This window comes from Anabrus simplex, chromosome 4 (genome assembly GCF_040414725.1).
Source record: "Anabrus simplex isolate iqAnaSimp1 chromosome 4, ASM4041472v1, whole genome shotgun sequence".
NCBI classification, from domain to species: domain Eukaryota; kingdom Metazoa; phylum Arthropoda; class Insecta; order Orthoptera; family Tettigoniidae; genus Anabrus; species Anabrus simplex.
Genome location: NC_090268.1, coordinates 453,731,304 through 453,736,845, shown reverse-complemented (window position 1 = coordinate 453,736,845; position 5,542 = coordinate 453,731,304). Strand labels below are relative to the sequence as shown.

Genomic DNA, 5,542 nt, shown 5'->3' with positions numbered 1-5,542 from the left:
GACGACGACGGCCGCCCCTAAACGTCGGCATGGAGAGGCGGCTGGTGAAATGCTGCCCATCGAACGCACCTCCATCAGGACGCCCGAAGCAAGGTGACGAGTACTTCTGCCACCTGAGGAGCAGCGTCAAACCTTTGACTATCCCTTCCTAACCGAACCCTGATTGTAACCCACCCCTTAAAGACGCAGGGAGCACGAGAAAGGAGCTAGGAAGCACGTCCCCAACTTGTCGCCGCGCAACCCACCCGACAGCCAGCCACTGCTGTTTCCTGCGCGGTCCGAGTAGCCTGATACACTCAGATAACCAGGGGAGCGCGCGAACACATTCTCATCGTGACCATGGCTGACACAGCAACAGCATCGGCAGCATCTGCACCCGCCTCGGCTCCGGCCCAGGCGTCGCCCAAGAAGAGCAAGGCTTCTGCATCGAAGAAACCTCGCACCAAGCCTGCCCATCCGAAAACCTCCGAGATGGTGGGCAGTGCCATCAAGAGCCTGAAGGAACGAGGTGGATCTTCTCTGCAGGCTATCAAGAAGTACATCTCTGCCAACTACAAGGTGGACTCTGAGAAGCTGGCCCCTTTCATCAAGAAGTACCTGAAATCTGCCGTGGCTTCCGGAGAGCTGGTCCAGACCAAGGGGAAGGGAGCTTCAGGTTCCTTCAAGCTCGCTTCGGCTGCCAAGCCGGAGAAGGCCAGCGCAGCCCCTGTCAAGCGGTCCGCTGCCCCCAAGGAGAAGCGCATCCCCAAGGCGAAGAAGGCTGGTGGAGCCAAGGCTGCAGCCAAGAAAGCCATTTCCAAAAAGCCTGCCGAGAAGAAGAAGGCCGCTCCTGCTCCCAAACCCAAGCAGAAGGCTCCTTCCAAGGCTAAGAAGGCCGCCAAGGTGCCCACTAAGAAACCTAAGGCACCTAAGCCTAAAAAGGCCGCTAAGCCCAAGGCCTCGCCTAAAAAGGCACCAGCAAAAAGGAAGTGAGGACATTTCATGTTCTTGCTTCCTTCTACACGCACCTCTTGCTCTCGTAGGAGCAGAGGAAAAACGGCCCTTATCAGGGCCATCAATTTTATTCCCCAAGAGAGCATATTATGTCAGTCACTGTCCAAGGCTGGAACCCTGGCCTCTCCTATCTCTGCCTCCTAAACAGGCTAGTTTGTCTCATTGCGGGGCGACTCACTCTTCAAATTTCATTATTATTGTACTTAACTACATTTTTCTTTATCCTTACTTACTGCACTTTTGCTGTTGCTGTTGTTGTTGTTATTATTATTATTATTATTATTATTATTATTATTATTATTATTACTATCACGTCCTAGATATTAATTAATGAATTATTGTACTCAATACTCAAGATTATTATTATTATTATTATTATTATTATTATTATTATTATTATTGTTATTATTATTATATTCTGTTACTCTTAGATTTTTCCTTGAACCTAGAGGAACCACTAGCTTTTTTTCTTTTCGTTTTCCTTCTATCCTAGACCAGAGAGACAATAACTACTCTTCTAGGAAATTTTGGTGGCCCTGAAAAGGGCCGTTTGGTAAAGCTCCAGCCATAAGACAAGCACCGGACTTAGGCACGTTCGCCACGGATGCGGCGGGCGAGCTGGATGTCCTTAGGCATGATGGTGACACGCTTGGCGTGGATGGCACACAAGTTGGTGTCTTCAAAAAGACCCACCAGGTAGGCCTCACTGGCCTCCTGCAAGGCCATGACAGCCGAGCTCTGGAAGCGCAGGTCGGTCTTGAAGTCCTGAGCTATCTCTCTCACCAGCCGCTGGAAGGGCAGCTTGCGGATCAGAAGCTCAGTGCTCTTCTGGTAGCGTCTGATCTCACGCAGGGCCACGGTACCGGGCCTGTAGCGATGAGGCTTCTTCACTCCTCCGGTGGCAGGCGCGCTCTTACGGGCAGCCTTGGTGGCCAGTTGCTTGCGCGGGGCCTTGCCTCCGGTAGATTTACGTGCAGTCTGCTTAGTACGGGCCATCACGTGCTCACTGTCGACTCGTCCCAGGAAGAATGGTTCGGGGGCTTGCTGCCCGACTGTTTTATTGCTTCGCTTCCCCCACCCTCGGTAGCAGCTGCACTCCCATTGGCCGGGCGGTGCTGACGTCACCGGGGCCAGGCACTTTCAACAAAAGCGAGGGGCCTCGAGTGCCAGCCGCATTCTAGCTCTGAACTCGCAGCTCTACTGATCTATCATGACCGGACGAGGCAAGGGAGGCAAGGGACTCGGCAAAGGAGGCGCCAAGCGTCACAGGAAGGTGCTCCGAGACAACATCCAGGGCATCACTAAGCCTGCCATCAGACGTCTCGCTCGCAGAGGTGGAGTCAAGCGTATTTCGGGACTTATCTACGAGGAGACCCGTGGCGTGCTCAAGGTATTCCTGGAGAACGTTATCCGGGATGCCGTCACCTACACCGAGCACGCCAAGAGGAAGACCGTGACCGCCATGGATGTCGTCTATGCTCTCAAGAGGCAGGGACGCACCCTGTACGGTTTTGGTGGTTAAGTCTCCTCCGAGCGTGCTCCCGTTTGTGAGCATGCAGTATTTAAAAAACGGCCCTTTTCAGGGCCACCACTTACCTCTCAAAAGAGCACAGAGTCCCACTTACAGTACTCCTCTAACGTAGCTTGCGCTATTCTCCCTCTCAAAACAGTCATCTCCCCGAAACCTGCACGGAAAAAAGCCCTCATTATCAGTTATGATGTCTACATTTTAATGCTAACAAGAGAAAACAAACATTATCTTCCTTGCTGTGCACGTCTAAAAGACAAAGTATTGTAAATATACTACTTTAAGTATCCTTTCCTTTCCTTTCTAGTTAAGTGTGTGTTCTTACATGCATAGGTTGGTAGTATCCAGCAGTCAAGAACAGAATTATACAGCATAAATGAAATGAAAAGAAATCTATAATGTACTTCCTTCTTCCTTCCCTTCTGAAAATTAAATATTAAGAGGGGCCTGGAGCTACCTTACTCATTTCCCCCTTAAATAAATAACCTCAAAGGAAAGGCTATTCTTGTGCTCTCCTGGCTAATGTTACAGATGCCCTCATATTTGCAGTGTCTCATTATTGTTATTATTATCATTATTATTAGGAGAGTTGTCTGAACTGCTCTATCACTTCAGGATTTCTCCATACTTCTGCTAAGATAGCTATAGCAGCATGATAGACAAACAGCTCTTATCTTAAGGAGTTGGTGGCCCTGAAAAGGGCCGTTTATTTATATTTTTCCGGTGAGCCAACGCCCTGACCGAGAACAGGAACTTAAGCCTTCTTCTCGGTCTTCTTAGGCAGGAGCACTGCCTGGATGTTGGGCAGAACACCACCCTGGGCAATGGTCACTCCAGACAGCAACTTGTTCAACTCCTCGTCGTTACGGATGGCCAACTGTAAGTGACGAGGGATGATCCTGGTCTTCTTGTTGTCACGGGCTGCATTGCCCGCCAACTCAAGAACTTCAGCTGCCAGGTATTCCATGACTGCAGCCAGGTACACAGGAGCCCCAGCACCCACTCGCTCAGCGTAGTTTCCCTTGCGGAGGAGACGGTGGATACGGCCGACAGGGAACTGCAGGCCTGCACGGCTGGAGCGACTCTTGGACTTGCCCTTCACTTTTCCTCCCTTTCCTCGTCCTGACATGATGCTATGATGCTCTGCTGCTCTACTTCGAAGGGAAAATGATACCGAATCACTCTGCGCACCAGTTTTGTAGCCTGCAAGGTTGCTCAACGTTACGAGCCAACCAATAAGGCTGCAGTAAGCTTGCGCTCATTGGCTAGTCGCATGCAGCCCTCTCGGTCTTAAAAAGAATTGCAAGGGGGCCGAAAAATTTACTTTCTAGGAGACATCCCAGACAACCATGCCACCCAAGACAAGCGGAAAGGCAGCCAAGAAAGCCGGCAAGGCCCAGAAGAACATCTCCAAGGGAGACAAGAAGAAGAAGCGCAAGAGGAAGGAAAGCTATGCCATCTACATCTACAAGGTGCTTAAACAGGTACATCCTGATACTGGCATCTCCAGCAAGGCGATGAGCATCATGAACAGCTTTGTCAACGACATCTTCGAGCGCATCGCCGCTGAGGCTTCCCGTCTGGCCCACTACAACAAGCGCTCCACCATCACCAGTCGGGAGATCCAGACTGCCGTCCGCCTCCTGTTGCCCGGTGAGCTGGCCAAGCACGCCGTCAGTGAGGGTACCAAGGCAGTTACCAAATACACCAGCTCCAAGTAAGGTGCCAGGTTTTCTGCCTTGCTGCATTCTTAACAAACGGCCCTTTTCAGGGCCACCACACCTTTAAAAAAAAGAGCAGCATCTGTTAGCCTTGTTATCAACTCCACTCTGATTTTATCTATCTGTCCTACTTCATATACATCGAAAGACAGTGCAAAACATTCAAATCATAAGCTAAGGAGGGAAGAACTACTACTACTACTACTACTACATTACCTTATTGCTAAAAATCCTCCTGCTTTGTCCTTTACAATGAAAACCAGACCAAGCCCCATGGCACTACAGCCCCTAAGCAAGCAGGCTGAGTGGACCTCAAAGCAGCCATTAGATCGAGGTAAAATTCCTTTGCCTGGCCGGGAATTGAACCCGGGCCCCCCAGCTACGAGGCAGGCACGCTGCCCCTGCGCTACAGCGCCGGCCCCTTCACAACCACCTTCAGTAATTATTATTATTATTATTATTATTATTATTACAACCCTCGACACTTCCCGTGTGTGTGTGCGCGCGCGCGCCAGCGCGCGCGTTTTTTTGGGGTTAGGTTACGAGAAGTGGGGTTAAGTCGAGTTAGGGTACGTTTCGCCGCGGAGCGCGACAACCACCCGCGCCCGCTCCGCGACGGCGACCTCCGAGCACACCCCTGCACCATTGCCAACGCCCCCGCGCCACAAAGACCTCCAGGAAACTCGCTTTGCGGTTCGTATGGACGTTTCAAGCTCCGTTCTCTCGCCAACGGCCATACCATGTTGAATACACCGGTTCTCGTCCGATCACCGCAGTTAAGCAACATTGGGCGTGGTCAGTACTTGGATGGGTGACCGCTTGGGAACACCACGTGCCGTTGGCTCAATTCCCTTTTTACCAAGTTTCCCAGTCCCAGTACGACAACTTACTTTCAACTTTTGCCTCAGGCCAGCAGAAATTGCTTAAATCACGTTTTTTGTTACGTCTGAAACTAGCTAGACCTTTTGCTGCTCTTCGACCCCGTGGCTATACAGGAACGAAGCTTAGCGTAGTATTGCATTTCCTCCTAGGTGACCGGCCTAACCTGGCGGCGGCGACATCATCATCATCGTTGTTGTTATTATTATTATTATTATTATTATTATTATTATTATTATTATTATTATTATTATTATTATTCGTCGTCTCTCTCTCTCTCTCTCTCTCTCTCTCTCTCTCTCTGTGTGTGTGTGTGTGTGTGTGTGTGTGTGTGTGTGTGTGTGTGTGTGTGTCGACCTAGGGGACCCTTGCTGAGCCTAGCACCGCTTCCAATTACTCGTGCCAGGATTTTAACTTTCGT

At 50.4% G+C, this 5,542-nt stretch overlaps 1 non-coding gene across 1 annotated transcript; it reads left to right on the top strand.

Annotated features, from left to right (window-relative positions):
• Positions 1-4,967: 4,967 nt before the first annotated feature.
• Positions 4,968-5,086, top strand: LOC137500742 (5S ribosomal RNA). The gene has a single exon (XR_011018243.1). It is a non-coding gene; the product is annotated as a 5S ribosomal RNA (ribosomal RNA).
• Positions 5,087-5,542: the final 456 nt, after the last annotated feature.